The 17,215-nt window shown below is 47.9% G+C and overlaps 1 protein-coding gene across 2 annotated transcripts in view; it reads left to right on the top strand.

Annotated features, from left to right (window-relative positions):
* RADIL (Rap associating with DIL domain) overlaps positions 1–17,215 on the top strand; it is a 73,835-nt gene that overhangs the window by 22,821 nt on the left and 33,799 nt on the right. The window lies entirely within an intron of this gene.

Here is a 17,215-nt window from a genome sequence, read left to right as displayed (position 1 = left end):
AAGCCGGAATTAAGATTGCCGGAAGAAATATCAACAACCTCAGATATGCAGATGACACAACCTTGATGGCAGAAAGCGAGGAGGAATTAAAGAACCTTTTAATGAGGGTGAAAGAGGAGAGCGCAAAATATGGTCTGAAGCTCAACATCAAAAAAACGAAGATCATGGCCACTGGTCCCATCACCTCCTGGCAAATAGAAGGGGAAGAAATGGAGGCAGTGAGAGATTTTACTTTCTTGGGCTCCTTGATCACTGCAGATGGTGACAGCAGTCACGAAATTAAAAGACGCCTGCTTCTTGGGAGAAAAGCAATGACAAACCTAGACAGCATCTTAAATAGCAGAGACATCACCTTGCCGACAAAGGTCCGTATAGTTAAAGCTATGGTTTTCCCAGTAGTGATGTATGGAAGTGAGAGCTGGACCATAAAGAAGGCTGATCGCCGAAGAATTGATGCTTTTGAATTATGGTGCTGGAGGAGACTCTTGAGAGTCCCATGGACTGCAAGAAGATCAAACCTCTCCATTCTTAAGGAAATCAGCCCTGAGTGCTCCCTGGAAGGACAGATCGTGAAGCTGAGGCTCCAATACTTTGGCCACCTCATGAGAAGAGAAGACTCCCTGGAAAAGACCCTGATGTTGGGAAAGATGGAGGGCACTAGGAGAAGGGGACGACAGAGGACAAGATGGTTGGACAGTGTTCTCGAAGCTACGAACATGATTTTGACCAAACTGCGGGAGGCAGTGCAAGACAGGAGTGCCTGGCGTGCTATGGTCCATGGGGTGACGAAGAGTCGGACACGACTAAACAACTAAACAACAACAACATGACCTGAAGCCCTAAACAAAAATGGGCCTCCCTCCCTCCTAAAAGAAGCTCAACAAGTTTGACCTAAACCCCAAAAAACAGGGCTTCCCTTCCTTAAAAAAATCTCAACAGCTTTGACCTGAACCCCCCAAAAGGGGGTAGATCACTCCCAGTTTTTAACTCTGTGAGTAGATCAGAGTCTCTTGGGAGTTGGCCACCCCTGTTGTAGAACACTTTGAGAAACAGGACCCCTTCCAAATCAGCCAGAGGTTTCCCTGTCTCCATAGCTGACTCCAAACGCTGGTGAATGTGTGTTTCGGGATTCAAGGACATCTGTTTTCCGAGAGCCCTTTGCTGGTCTGTTTCCTTTCTGCCCCGGAGGGAGAAGCGTCCAGCAGATGTTCCCCATCTCCTATCGTTGATGCATCGCATAAGCTGATAACTGGGGACAGGACAGTTATCCAAGCAAGAAGCAGATGTCAGGCAGGCGAGCAGGATTAGGCCACTTTTGTGACAAGCGCGCAAAGGCAGACACCGGCTCAGAAGGGCATCCCGGCTGAAACCGGTTCGGCCGCAGTCCTTGCATTTGTGCTGCCACCATGATCCTTGCTTGTTAAACCCCCCCCCAAGTTTTTTAAAAAATAATTTTTATTGAATTCTCCATTTTTTCAATATTACATCATAACATAATTCACAATCCCAACATTTCCCCATTCCCCCCAGACTTCCCTCCACCTCCTTCTCTGGTTTATTTCAAAATAATATCATTTCCTGCATATTTCCTTTTTTCACCCCTTTTCTATATTTTCACTTATAAATTATATAATTTTTTGCTAATTTCCCCCAGTTTGGACTGGGCGTCACAGAATGTTTTATCACCTTTGAGGCAAAGAAAATTCCGCACAGACTTAACCCCAACCTGCAGTCAGAACGGCGGAATCTCAGATCACAAAGCCCAGCAAACATTGCAAAACTCTCTCTCTCCTTTGCCTGGTGTTTGCAACGTTTTTATATGTTTTAGGGAAGATCTGCACCAAGGGATTTTGCTGAGTTTTGCGTGGAATATTATTATAGTTAGCGTTGCCATACGTCTGGATTTTCTTGGACATATCCGGAATACAGAAGCCGGCAGCAATGTCTGAACGGAAATCAGGAAAATGTCCGGATTTTCACTATTTAAAATATGGCAACCCTATATTGCCATAGAGATGGTTGGACAGTGTTCTCGAAGCTACGAACATGAGTTTGACCAAACGGCGGGAGGCAGTGGAAGACAGGAGTGCCTGGCGTGCTCTGGTCCATGGGGTCACAAAGAGTCGGACACGACTAAACGACTAAACAACAACAACAACCCTATCTTGCTATGAAATTGGGCACACCCTGTTTCTTGCATGAAAACGGTCTCCAAGGAGGCTCAGCAACTTAAAATCCCAAAACTGCGACTACAGCTGCCACTGCTTTCATTATAATTCCTAGGAATACACAAAGCTGCCTAGAACTGGGTGAGACCGTTGGCCTATTTAGTTCAATATTGTCTGCGCTGACTGGCAGCATGTCCCCAGGATTTTAGTCTGAGATCCCTCCCAAACTTACCTGGAGATGCCATCAGGGATGGAACCTGGGACCTTCTGCTTGCAAAGCGGCTATCCCACCGCTGACCTGTGGCCCTTTCCGTGTTCTAAATTCCTGCAAGGAAATTCACATCAGGAGAAACTGCCGGAGAATTTCCCTCCGCTGCCCATTTGCGAGTCTTGGAATAGAGCAAAGTTCTCAGCCTGGTTGGTTCAGATGAGAAGGAGGCGGTTTCTGAAGAAGGGCCAGGAAGCAAAATGGCAAAGCAAGCACAAACTAATATCTCATTTGGAAGGTTAGGAGAAGACATCCCGGCCTACAACAGTCTTTTTTTTGCTGCTTAAGGGTGGCAGTGGAGCAATGACTGGAGGGCACCGGGTTGGGGAAGCTGACTGCGGGGACAGAAGCAAACTGAACATCCATCTGATGACCAAGCAAGTATCATCTCCCCAGGATTTTAGAAAGAGTCTTTCTCAGACAGAGAAGGAGATTGACAAGCTGGAAAGTGTGCAGAGGAGTCTACTATGAAACGAATGAAGCTTAGGCTTCAGGGCCCCAATCCCAGGGGGAATTTAGTCCACATTACTTAATTTTTTGGGTCTTATAGACCCAATTTGAGTCTTGGGTGCATCAACAGAAGCCTAGTGTCCAGGTCAAGCGAAGGAATAGCCCCACTCTATTCTGTCCTGGTCAGACCACACCTGGAATCCTGTGTCCAATTCTGGGCACCACAATTTAAGTTGACAAGCTGGAAGGTGCGCAGAGGAGGGCAACCAAGATGATCAAGGGTCTGGAAACCAAGCCTGGTGAGGAACAGTTGAAGGAGCTGGAGATGTTTAGCCTGGAGAAGAGGAGACTGAGAGGAGATAGGATAGCCATCTTCAAATATCTCAAAGGCTCCTGCATGGAAGATGGAGCAAGCTTGTTTTCTCCTGCTCTGGAGCGTAGGGCCCGAACCAACTGATTCAAGTTACAAGAAAGGAGATTCCAACGAAACATATGGGGGGGGGGAAACTTTCTGTCAGTAAGAGCCACTGAACAATGGAACGGTCTCCCTTGAAAGGGAAGATCTTTCTGACAAGAAGCCCTTGGACGGTGGAACGGACTCCATCAGGAGACAGTTGACTCTCCTTCCTTGGAGGTTTTTAAGCAGAGCTTGGATGGGCATTTGTCAAGGATGATCTAGTTGAGATTCCTGCATTGCAGAGGGTTGGACTACATGACTCTTGGGGGTCCCTTCCAACTCTACAATTCTATATCCTACGTGCACCAGTGACCTAGATGCCCTGAAATACGAACCCAAGGATTGAGCCTTCTGTCTCGACTAAAGTGGTTTTCTTGCCTTGGGAAGAAAGACTGAAAGAGGATTGCAACCGTTGAGTTATTTTTATCCCATTCTGGTTATTTTGTAAGGCCCCCCCCTGCCCCCGTTCCCATTACAATTGCCTGTTTTATCATGCAAGCAACGTGAAATGCCAAGCACTCTGCTGAAATGTGTGAATGGCACCTGTGGGCGGGAACAGCCTGCACACGGCGGCGCTTGTTCTGTTCTGACACAGACCCCTGGAGGAAGTGGGAGAACTTTTGCCAGGCCTGGTGAATGGCAGCGTGGCGTCGCTTGGGGAAGGGCGGGACCTTGCGGCCCAGACAAAAAGCTGCGCAGCTAGCCTTTGCAAGGAGAAGGCAGGAGCCCAAAGGGCCTCTCGTTCCCTGCAGGAGATTCTGCGCTAGAACAAAAAGCACCCGGGGAGGCTGCAGCAGCCTGCCCGCCACCAGCAAGAAGATTTGTGGAATGAAAGGAAGGGCACTCACAAAGAACAACACCCCCCAGCCACATTGAGAAATCATTTTTATTTTTTGAAATAATTTTAACTTGATTTTACAAGTGTTGGATTCTAACACTACCAAATAAATACAGTCATACCTCATGTTACGTTTGCGTCATGCTACGTTTTTTCAGGATGCGTCCTGCGGTGACCCGGAAGTACTGGAAAGGGTTACTTCTGCGTTTCTCCGCTCACGCAGGCGCAGTAGCACTAAATTGCGCTTCGTGCATGCGCACAAGTGCCAAATCGCGCCACGCACCTGCGCAGCTCTGATAATGTTTTCATCTGCTTACAGTGGTCTCCTAGGTTAATTATAATTTCTCCCCATTCTTTCTTGAAGTTTTGGTCTACTCCGTTCCTGAACTTTCAGGTCAGTTTTGCCATTTCGGCGTACTCCAAGCGCTTGGTTTGCCATTCCTCTCCGGTACGGACTCTTTCTTCTTTCCATCTCTGGGCTAGTACAAAAAAAGTCTTTTCAGCCACACTCAAAAGGAGCACAGCAAAAACCCTGCACCTCACATGTGAGAATTTCCCCAAAATTTGTCTTTCTCCATTTTCGAGCGCAATTTCTCTTATGATTAATTGATGGAGAACGGAGGAAAGAAGCACCTGAGTGGCAAACAGCCACTTCATTCAGCATCCCTGGTCCTGAATGGGGTAACTGTGCCCCTGAAGGACCAGGTGCGCAGCCTGGGAGTCATTTTGGACTCACAGTTGTCCATGGAGGCGCAGGTCAATTTTGTGTCCAGGGCAGCTGTCTACCAGCTCCATCTGGTACGCAGGCTGAGACCCTACCTGCCTGCAGACTGTCTTGCCAGAGTGGTGCATGCTCTAGTTATCTCCCGCTTGGACTACTGCAATGCGCTCTACGTGGGGCTACCTTTGAAGGTGACTCGGAAACTACAACTAATCCAGAATGCGGCAGCTAGACTGGTGACTGGGAGCGGCCACCGAGACCACATAACACCGGTCTTGAAAGATCTACATTGGCTCCCAGTATGTTTCCGAGCACAGTTCAAAGTGTTGGTGCTGACCTTTAAAGCCCTAAATGGCCTCGGTCCAGTATACCTGAAGGAGCGTCTCCACCTCCATCATTCTGCCCAGACACTGAGGTCCAGCACTGAGGGCCTTCTGGCGGTTCCCTCGTTGCGAGAAGCCAAGTTGCAGGGAACCAGGCAGAGGGCCTTCTCGGTGGTGGCACCTGCCCTGTGGAACGCCCTCCCATCAGATGCTTTATCCAAGTATATGCATTTTTGTACACGCTGCCTGGCAGAATTGCGAAATTCAGAGAAGTGTGAATTTTGCAGGATGGCTGCGTTTCAGTTACCATATATATTCATTCATTTATTGCATTTATACCCCACCATTTTCTCCAAGGAGCTCCAGGTGGCAGGCTGCATGCTTCTCCTCATATCATTCCCCACAACAACCCTGTGAGGTAGACCAGGCTGAGAGAGACACTGGCTAGTCCGCAAATTCATCTAGTGAGCTTCATGGCCGAGTGGGGGATTTGAACCCAAGTCTCTTCCAGGTCCACATTCGACACTCTAACCACGACACCAACACTGGCTCTATTGTTTCAGAAAGTGCAAATTCAGTAACATCACCTTTGAATGCAAAATATCTAAAACCAGGTCCCTGGGTCGGGCTTCAAATCCTGACCCATTCCAAATTACAGTGGTACCTCTACTTACGAATTTAATGCGTTCCGAACGCACATTCGTAAGTCGGAAAAAATTGTAAGTCGAATCCCATAGGAATGCATTGGGAGAAAAAATTGTAAGTCGAAGCAACCTGTCAGAGGGCCTGATGTGGCTACTCTAGAGTAACGACTCCAACATAGTCTTTTTAGGCTTTTATTAAGTGCTGATTATTTACAGTGGTCAGAACGATCTATATACATGCTTAAGGTGAGGTGTCAGAACCTCCGAATGGCGATTGGCGCGTTTTCTTCCAGCAAAGAAGCTTTGGGAGACCCAACCTCTTCCCCCTACGTTTGCGTCGCAATTCCGGAGTTGGGGGGATTGGCCTTCCCCCCGTGCTCCCATCTTCCTGTCCCACCTGGGGCATGGGCTCCGCAACCTTGCCTGAGCCTCAGACACCACTTCCTGACTCTCCGCTGGAGGCAGAGCTCTCCCTACTCTCTCCAGCGCTTGGGGATGGGCTGGAACTTAAGATGGGAGGGACTTCCCTGTATCCCTTGTCCCTCACACAACCCTATCCAAAAATTCGTAAGTAGAAAAAATCCTATCTAAACCGCATCCAAGATGGCGGACGGAGCTCAATTCATAAGTAGAAACATTCGTAAGTAGAGTTATTCGTAAGTAGAGGTACCACTGTACAAGCATAAATATCCTCTGCATCGCAGGCAGGTCTGTCTTAAGCATATCCTGCGCCGTGGTGCAAAGATCCCTCTGGCGCCCCCCCCATCCCATTTCCCAGAGTTGTTCGCTCTCCTCCCGCGGAGGCTTGGGAAGGAAGCTGCACGCCCGCCAGCCATATACTGTAGTTGGCGGGGCGCAGCTTCCATCCTAAGCCTCTGCAGGGATCACTCTCCTCCCGCGGAGGCTTGGGAGGCAAGCAGCACATCCGCCAGCCATATGGTTGATGGGGCGCAGCTGGCGGGCGTGCAGAAGGGAAAGGGGAGGCTACCGGCAAAGCTGTGCATCTCCCCCACTCGCTGGGGTGCCCCCGAGAGGCCAGCGCCCTGGCGCAACACACCACTCAGCTCTATGGGAAAGACGGCACTGGTTGCAGGGGGTTGGACTAGAGGTGCCTTGGGGGTCCCTTCCAACTTTACAGTTCTATGATTCTATGATATCCCTGTTTGTAAAATGTGGGCAGCTATACCATGCCGGAGATCGACAGGAGGGTGAAAGGGGAGCTGCTAGCTAGGGACTTTGACACAAAAAAAGAGGTATAGAGGGACTTTGTTATGCTCAGGAAAAGTCCCATGTTTATCTTTCCAGTGTGGCATGGAGAGTTTGAACGGCGTTTGAAACCAGAGCTCTCTCCAACATAAGAAAGCTCCGCGATTTCCCACCCCACCGAAGCAAAACACACAAAAAAGCCCTGGTTTTTGCTATGCAAAGTAAATACAGAAGCTTCCTTTCCTACAGATAAGGAAGCTGAAGGCTGCTTTCTCTAGTGAGAGAGCGTGAGAGTGAACTCCGAAACAAGCTTATAGTTCCAGCGGAGTATTTCCCTTTCAGCCGCCTGTCAATGCGTCTGATTTCACTGGAGAGGCAGGGCTGGCTTTCAAGATTTTGGAGGGCGGGGGCCATGGGATCGGCTACAGATCATTGCCAGGCCCTTTCGCCACAAAGAGCCAGTGAGTGCACAAGTTTAGGGTCCTAAATTGTCCAATTCATTCATTCAATTGATATACAGTGGTACCTTAGTTCTCACACTTAATCCGTTCCGGAAGTCCGTTCCAAAATCAAAGCGTTCCAAAACCAAGGTGCACTTTCCCATAGAAAACAATGCAAAACGGATTAATCCGTTCCAGACTTTTAAAAACAACCCGTAAAACAGCAATTTAACATGAATTTTACTATTTAACGAGACCACCGGTCCATAAAATGAAAGCAATAAACCATGTACTGCAGTCACTCACTCACTCACTCACTCAATCAGTAGCTGAACTGGGTTCCACACAGTCACAAAAACAAAAGAAAAAGAGCCACAAAAATGCAAAATAAACAGCAAAAACAGACAGACCTCAGCGTAACACCCAAAACGGAGGACATTCGGCTTCCGGAAAAAGTTCGCAAACCGGAACACACACTTCTGGGTTTGCAGTGTTCAGGTTCCAAGTTGTTTGAGTACCAAGGTGTTTGAGAACCAAGGTACCACTGTAATTAAAATGAGTGATAGGCTAAGAAGCAGGTGAAAACCCACAGCAGCATTCTGCACACCTGAGCATGCATGCCCAGACAGAAATGTTTTTAGCAGGCGCCGCAAAGTGTGCAGCCAAGTTGCCTGCCTGGTGTCCATTGGCAGGGAGTTCCAAAGTGCAGATGCTGAAAGATTGTTTTCCTACCAATGCGGAACGGCTATTGCAGAAGAAAGTGCTGAGCAGAGCAAGGGAGGCAGTCAGCTCCTCCATGAATGGGAAGCCCTAGTGCCAAGTTATTCCTGGCAAGCGGCAGGAATGAGGCCTAGGAGGAGGAGGAATGTGCCACGAAATTGCAGGCTTTGGGGGCGACGGTGCAGGAATCGGACGCAGCAGAGCGCCCTGGCGTTGCTTTTTGCACCCCTCCCTCCCTTTGCAAGCCCAGCTCTCTTCCCGGTTTTCATCAGAGACATTGCACAGGCAGATTGCAAAGGAAACATCATAAAACGAAAAAGGCTGACCCCATTATGAGTGATATACAGGTCACGATATATTATTCATGTATTATTACATTTATTACACAGATATAAACCCTTTTGTGCAGGTCAATATAAAAACTGCTAAAGAGTTCTGGTTTACCTACCCCAGAAGCTTAGAAAGTTGGTGTGAGTTTTAATCTGTTCTAATATTTTAACTTATTGTATGTTTTAATGCATTGAATCCTCCCCCCCCCCAATTTTATGGTTTTATCTTTTTGTAAACCATTCCCAGGTTTCTCTTTTGACAATTAATCAGTGTACAAATGCTTTGAAATAAAGACATAATTAAAAGCTACCTTTAGGCAGAAGGAAGATTTTGTACCCCTGCCCTTTTCCCCGTATTTTTCCCATTTCCGATTTTCTCTGTGATTATAAGAATCTGTTTCCCCCCCCCCCTTACCATTGTATTCGTAGAACTCTTTTGGTTTTTATCCTACACAGCTATCTATGTACAGTCATACCTCATGATACGTCTGCTTCATGTTGCGTCTTTTTAGGTTACGGACATGCCAAACCCCGAAGTCGGTTACTTCCGGGTTTGGCGCGTCCGTAACCTGCGCACACGCGCAGTAGTGCTAAATCTCGCTTTGTGCATGCGTAGAAGGGCTGCATTGCGTCACACACGTGCGCAGATGCGGCACTTCGTGTTGCGGCCTTTCCGTGTTGCGAACGGGCCGCCGGAATGGATCCCGTTCGCAACATGAGGTACCACTGTGTTGACATTTGTGTGTTGATGTTGTTGTTGTTTAGTCGTTTAGTTGTGTCCGACTCTTCGTGACCCCATGTGTGTTGATATTACACATCAATGTTGGTATTTGCGTTCTGTGTTGCAAACAGCCCTGTGGTCTTTTGATGAAGGGAGGTGCAGTGGTACCTTGGTTCTCAAACACCTTGGTTCTCAAATGCCTTGGTTCCCAAACCCGAAAACGAAATACCAGTAACTGTTCTGGTTTTCAATTTTTTTCAGAAGCCAAATGTCCCATGCGGCTGTCAACTATTGTTTCCGGGGCGCCTGCACCAATCAGAAGCCGCACCTCGGCTTTCGAACATTTCGGAAGTCAAACGGACTTCCGGAACGGATTAAGTTTGTGAACCAAGGTACCACTGCATTTGGTGCTTTTGGTTTTGAGGCTTTTTCAGTTAATTTGTTTTTGTGACTGTGTGGAACTCAGTTCAGCTGATTGATTGATTGATTGTGTGACTGCGGAAATGGGTAAAAGTGCCCCCTCCAAACAATGGCTATCATCAGAGCAAGTAAGAAAAAAAATTATTTTCATTTTCATAATCTACAATACTGTCTTATTTATTTTATAGTACAGTACATTGATTATTGCTTTCGTTTTATGGATCAATGATATCGTTAGATAGTAAAATTCATGTTAAATTGCCTCACTGACGGGCTCGAAGAGGGGTCTCCTCACAAGTTGCGACGCCTCTCCAGCTCTCGCTTGTCATTTCCTGGAATGATTCTACAGTGACACCTCACTTTTCGAACAGCTTAGTCCATGAACAACTTGGAATACGAATGCTGGAAACATGGAAGTCAGTGTTCTGGTTTGTGAACTTTGCCTCGGAAGCCGAACGTGCTCCGTTTTGAGACCTGGGCTTCTGTTTTTACTGTTGCGCTGCTAATTTGCGTCTCTCTCCCCCCCCCCCATTGTAATTGCAGTATTCTGAGAGAGAGAGATACTTGGGAGGGAGAGAGAGAAAGGGCTGGCTTGGGGGGGGGATCTGCGTGCCCGCCCACCCTGCACCCACCTCGGGGGAAGCAGCCTACTTGAAGCTGGGCATGCCTGATCTACAATACTGCATTATTTATTTTATAGTACAGTACATTGAATATTGCTTTTGTTTTATTGCTCAATGGTCTCGTCAGATAGTAAAATTCACATTAAATTCCTGTTTTAAGGGTTGTTTTTAAAAGTCTAGGGACATGGGTCTAAACCACTGAGCCTAGGGCTTGCCGATCGGAAGGTCAGCGGCACTGGCGGAGCTTCATTTTCTGGCACCGGGGGCGGAGAGCAGGTGGGGGCGGGGCATGGCACGTGTTCTGGGGGTGTGGCGCTCCACCCATAGGGGCGGGGCACACGTTCTGGGGCGGGGCACCCAGCGCGGGCGGGAGGGCAGCTGCCATGGCGCCCTTGGGATCGCACTGCCCAGGGCAGAGCGCCCCCATCGCCCCTCCCTTCCTACGCCCCTGGTCAGCGGTTCGAATCCCTGTGACGGGGCTCCCGTTGCTTGGTCCCTGCTCCTACCCACCTAGCAGTTCCAAAGCACGTCAAAGTGCAAGTAGATAAGTAGGTACCCCTCCAGCGGGAAGGTAAACGGCGTTTCCGTGCGCTGCTCTGGTTTCGCCAGAAGTGGCTTAGTCATGTTGGCCACATGACCTGGAAAAACTGTCTGCGGACAAACGCCGGCTCCCTCGACCAGTAAAGCGGGATGAGCGCCGCAACCCCAGAGTCGTTCATGGCTGGACTTAACTGTCAGGGGTCCTTTTCCTTTTTAAAAGTCTGGAATGGATTGATCCATTTTGAATTACTTTCTATTGCGGTGCCTTGATTTTGGAACACTTTGGTTTTGGAACGGACCTCCAGAATGGATTAAGTTTGAGAACCAAGGTACCACTGTATTTTATTCTTTCTTGGCGCCGCTAAAGCACGCAAGTTGGGTAGGGAGACGCCTGTATTTAGTTTGTTTTTATTTCACAGATTCATACACCGCTTGGCTGTAGAAAGACCACACAGGCCAAAAGGGTAAAACACGGAAATCCGGAAAGAAAATCACAGCCATAAGGTCAAAGGATACAAAAAGTTCAAATACCCAAAGAGATTGAAACTCACACCAGCTTTCTAAGCTTGCCTAAGCAAGAATGCTTTTAGCAGGCAACAAAAAGAGAACAGCAAAAGCGCCTGCTGGGTATATCAAGAGGCAGGGAGTTCCAAAGTGCCACACTGAACAATTGAGTTGGTGATTGAAGCGGCAAAGTGGGCACTTGTGGGATAAGTGCTCCTGTTGCGACCCACCAGTTGAAGACCAGCGGATGGAGGACCGCCCTCTGGGTGGCCATCCTGTCTGACAAACCTCTGACATTCGAGAGACGAAGCTGTGGTCCTCCAGAGGTTCTTGGGCACCTTAAATCGCAGCCCCCTTGGCCATTGGCAACGCAGTCTTGAGGTGGTGGTGAGTCAGAGCCCATTGATTTATTGATATAAATTGAATAAATAATAATAACAATGCTCCAAGGACTCGGGTTCCTCCTCAAGTCTTGAAAAGAGCCTAACTTTGGCCTGTTCATCTTATCCCTCTCTCTTTTTATCCACGGACGCCTGCCAGAGCCCTGGAGTTGGCATGGCTCAGGCGCCATCACAGGATTCTGAAAAGAGCCTGGGTGCGTGTTCACGCGCGTGCAATTCCTTGGCAAAGGCTCGTCCAAATTTTGCCTTGAACGCGACTCCTGCACGTCCCATGAGGGCTCACGATTCCTTCCTTTGGCCGGCCGGCCGGCGTCGTGTGAGGCGGATTTATGGCCACGCAGGACTCCAGTTTTGCCTAAAACGGCTGCAGGCCGCAGCACAGGAACACTCTGCTGTGTTTGTCCACCTCTTCTAATCCCCAAGGCATGTAAACAGTATGGGCAGCCCCCTCCCCTCGCTCTCCCTTTCCCCGGTCACCTCTTTAATTTTCCCAGCAAAGGAAGGATGGATTTTAAAACAACAACAACAACAAAAATGAATTTTGGAACCCAGAGAGAGTTCCTCACCAAATAAGGCACTAGCTTGGATGTTGGGATCAACATGGGACACACATCTGGCTGGCTTAGATTTAGAGGGTTTCGCCTGCTCTGTTAAAGAGTCTTGCTCTCTCGTGAACGACGCCGGGGGGGGGGGTGCCTTTCCCGGCCACCTCCCCAACTTCTGCATAAGGGGGAAACCCTGTTTCCAGAAGAGTCTGTCTTCTGCATGTGTCCAGGCGGTCATTTTTAGCAGAAAAGAATCCAGAGAAAAATGCTTTGAGGGCTTTTCGCTTTTGGGGGAAAAATTAAAGCAGAGAGGAATGGGAAATTGTGGCATTCACCAAGTCGAGGCTCCTGCAGGATTTACAGCCTAGACAAGATAGCAGTGGATGCAAGGTATGAAAGTCGCCCGGCTCTGCCATTGGGCAGGGTGGGGCGGGCAAGCCGATTTGTGGGCACCACGCTCATCATTTCGCTGCTTGCTACATTGCTGTTTTTTGGGGTTTGTGGCCTCCGCACACAACTGCCTCGGGTCCTCTTTCTCTGCCCGCTGAGAAGCTCCCTAACTTTGCTTCAACTTTACACCCGGCTGGTCTGCAGCAAAAAAGAAGACCGAGGATGGATTGCAGAGGACCGTTCCACTTTGGGGAGGGGGAGGAGACTCTACCACTTGGGTCCGGAGCAGGGACGCCGTTTGGGCTTTTTGCATCTGGGTGCTTGCAAACCACCCAGAGTCCCACATTTGTCTTCCTGGCAGCCTCCCTTTTTTTTTCTCCCTGAAGAGACGGTGTAGAGAAGTTAATTATTTCTTGCCTCTGCAGCAAAGCCGAGCAGAAGCCTCGCTGCAGTCTGCAGGTCCTGCCAGCCTCGACTGCAGGAGGGCAGGTGCCCATAGCCTATGCCAGAGAGGGTCTGGGACATTGCACGCCCCCTGCTCCATGGTAAGCCATTGACACCCCCCCCCTAATCCATCCAGGGGGTGTATCGCCTTCTGCGTTCCAGCTTTTGCCTTTTAATTTCTTGTTTGGTTTTTTGGGGGGAAATGCCCTCTCTGCTCACTAGGACACCAGCCAGCTGTGGAGGGATGCTGTGGACCCCCCAGGTGGGTTTTTTTGATGGGGGTGGGGCTGGGGTTTCTAAGAAAAAGGAGAGTGAGAGAATTTGGGAGGGGAAAAGGGAAGCTGGACAGAAAGATGTCAGGGAAAGATTAGGACTGATGCCGTTGTTTTTACAGCTGAGCCAAGCAGACAGTTAGCTGGGATAGAAATGGTTCTCTCTCTCTCCCCCCCCCTTTTCCCATCCTCTGTGTGTTGCCTTGGAATGAATTTTGCAATCAGGATTATATCGCTGCATGTTTCAGAGAGGAGAGCAAATGGGGGCCAGGAGGGTGTGGGGCATGCTGTTTTTTTTTAATCCATTTTGATGGAAATCTGTTATGCTTCCCCGCCCCCCCCGCCCCCCCATCCATTCCTGAACTTTTCTTGTTGGTTTAAAAGTAATCATACCTTGAGCTCCTGGCACACCTAGGGTGGGGATTTCCATTAATGATTTTGGTCTCGGATACACAAGCCCTGTGCTCAAATCCTGCGAATGCCCCGATAGAAACCAGCATGGCTTTGCTTCCCGGCAAATGTGCTTTGGGAGGGCAGCCTAAAAACTGCTGGGGACATAGCGGGAGAACTGAGAGCAGGAGCTGTGAGCCAAGAAATCCCTGACTGAAGACTCCTTCCAGCCAGACATCCGCCAAATAGCATTTGCCTGGCCGCAAACATTAAAGTAATAACCCCATATATTCAGGAGACGTCTGCAACTGAAGACGGTACGTTCAAACAACTATCTGACTTTTAGAAGACATCTGAAATTTTTAATGTCTGGTGTTTTATTGCATTTTTAATATTTTATTGGCAGCCGCCCAGAGTGGCTGGGGAAACCCAGCCAGATGGGCGGAGTATAAATATATTATTATTATTATTATTATTATTATTATTATTATTATCTATATCAATCTCACGTGCATCATCTCAGTGCAGGCCTGAAGTGGCAGAGAGAGAAGGAGGGGCGGATATTGGCCATCAGAAGAGCTGGTTGTGTTGACCTTGTAATTAAGCCCATAGAAATTACTAGCCTGCAGATTTATTTATTTTTTACTACTCAGCTTCAGGGCTGGCAGAGGAGCGACAGAGAGGACCCTCCCTCCTGCAGCATCTGTCATGCATTTCTTGGTTGGGTGCAGAAGAGCTGGGGGGGGGCTTTCTTCCCCTGGCACCTGCTTGCTTCCTATGACTGCCAGTGACGTGCGGTCAGTGGGCTAAGGGGACTGGACTAGTTTGCATCCTGGCAAATGGGTGCAAAGACAGGTAGTCATCCTGTGGACAGTAGCAAACCATCCAGGAATGGGTGAGGTTCTTGGTCAGGACAAAGAGGTGTGATTAACCAGGAATTGTCAATATTCCTTTTGTGTTACTTGATGGTCAAGGGAAGGATGGGGGAAAACCTGGTGCTCAGTTTTCTGTCACCAGACCCCCCCAAATTGTGATGTGTTTGTGATGTATGCATGATGTAATTTTTAGGGGTGCTGTGGTGGGTATCTTTGTAAAACTGATCAAAGTGGAAGCCATCCTTTGCTCTGGGCTTCTCCCATGTGGTGGGTGGAAGTCCCTTTGCAACAGTCCTTGGAAATAAAGACCAGGCCTGCTGGCTGCTGTTTTGCTCCTATATTCCTGGCTGGTGTCTTTGTTTGGCAATCCAAGCGAGCCCAAGGATTTTCCTATAACAGCAGCATGCTTCACAATTTCTCCGCCGTTTCAGCGGGTGCAGACATGAGCGAGCGGGCTGAGGGTGGGTGGGTGTTCTCCTCCTCCCCAGCCTCTGTTTCTGATCTGCTCGATGGCAGGAGTTGCCTCACTGTGACATCTTCCCCTGGCTTTTAACTGGGGTACCTTGGTCCTCAAACAACTTGGAACCCAAACACTGCAAACCCGGAAGTAAGTAAGTGTTCCGGTTTGCAAACTTTTTTTGGAAGCCGAAAGTGCTCCGTTTTGAGTGCCACACTTCCGTTTTGAGTGTTACTCTGAGGTCTGTCTGTTTTTGCTATTTATTTTGCGTTTTTGTTCTTGCGGCTCCTTTTTGTTTTGTTTTTGCAACTGTGCGGAACCCAGTTCAGCTACTGATAGATTGATTGAGTGACTGCAGTACATTGATTATTGCTTTCGTTTTGTGGATCAATGGTCTCGTTAGAGAGTAAAATTCATGTTAAATTGCTGTTTTACGGGTGGTTTTTAAAAGTCTGGAACAGATTAAGCCATTTTGCATTACTTTCTATGGCAAAGCGTGCCTTGGTTTTGGAACGCTTTGGTTTTGGAACGGACTTCCGGAACAGATTAAGTTTGTGAACCAAGGTACCACTGTTTGAGAAACCTGGGAGGCGAACTATTAATCCCCTGAGAGGGAAGCCAGGCAGGTCTTTTTTCAATGGCATGTCCTTCCTTTTTCCTTCAATATAGGTGTGTGTGTGTGTGTGTGTGTGTGTGTGTGTGTGTGTGTGTGTGTAATATTAATTATATATTATATATTATATATATAATATATCTATCTATCTCCACCAATTTCTTTATAAGTAAAAAGGCACAGTATAAAACCACACAGTAGTCCAGGGTTCCCCAAACTTGGGTCTCCAATTCTCATCATTCCCAGCTAGCAGTAGCCAGAGATTATAGAGCTGTAGTCCAAAACCAGCTGGAGACTCAAGTTTGGGAAACCCTGCTGTAGGCAGTGAGTTATTAGCCATGAGTAGAGCCTCCAGTTTCTGAGGCAGTCTCCCTTACCAACTTTTGAGGCACGATGGTGGAGAAAAGCATCACCCGCTGCCCTTGTGGGATTCCTGGCCGCCCCAGGAAACAAGGATCCCAGGAGGGCCGGGCCTTTGTCTTGATCCAGCGAGGCTTTCTCGTGTTCCTCATTCAAGGCTTCGTTCACAGGCACACTTGGTGGGGAGGCGGGAGAGGGCCTTCTCGTTGGTGGCTCCTCCCAGGCAACTTTGGAACTCCCTGCCTAGGGAAGCCAGACTGGCTCCCTCCTTGCTGTCGTCGCACCAACAAGGGAAGACCTTCCTGTTCCAACAGGCTTTGGGGAACGGACTGCTGTTTTTTATTGTAATTATTGGTTTCACCCCCCCCCAATGTCATTATTATCTTCATTGCAAAACATACAACACAAACGGACAAAAGCAATACCACAATGACAACTAAACATTAATTGACTACACATCATCTAACACCACACATATTTTTGACTTCCAAATCACCTCATTCTTAACCTATATGCACTTCCTATTATATCTACCAGTATTGCATATTAGGAACCATTTTTACATTTATAATTTTATTTAATATTTAACATTCAATCTACACCTGTCAGGAGATTTGCATTTTCACAGTATTGTCTTCAATGTTCTTTGCTCACTTTCTGATTTGAGTTTCTTGTTCTTCATCTTCGCAAGTTCCAGGTATTCTATCATCTTCACTTGCCGGTCGAGCTTTGTAGAAATTAAGTCACCTTTCCCATTTTTTGCTACCAGAATTCTGGCCGCCGTGGTTGCATACATAAAGACGGTTCTGAAGTTTTTTGGGGGATTTCAGTGGACATAATTCCTAACAGAAAGGCTTCCGTTTTTTGTTTTTTTTAAAAAAAAGGAGAATCTTTTTTATTGCAATTATTGGCACTATTTAGTGGGAAGAAACTCCCATGAAAATCCTCGTTATTGCACATTTTACATGGCTGTTTATTTGTATATATTTTAAAATTTTATATATGGCTGTTTTATGATGGCCTATACTTGTAATGCTTAATAAAGGTTTGGCGAAGTACGGTAAGTAAGTATGGTTTTAATAGATTTTTCACATAT

The sequence above is a fragment of the Zootoca vivipara genome, chromosome 14 (assembly GCF_963506605.1).
Source record: "Zootoca vivipara chromosome 14, rZooViv1.1, whole genome shotgun sequence".
NCBI classification, from domain to species: domain Eukaryota; kingdom Metazoa; phylum Chordata; class Lepidosauria; order Squamata; family Lacertidae; genus Zootoca; species Zootoca vivipara.
Note: the sequence above shows the minus strand (reverse complement) of the source record. Positions and strands in the feature narration are given on the sequence as shown.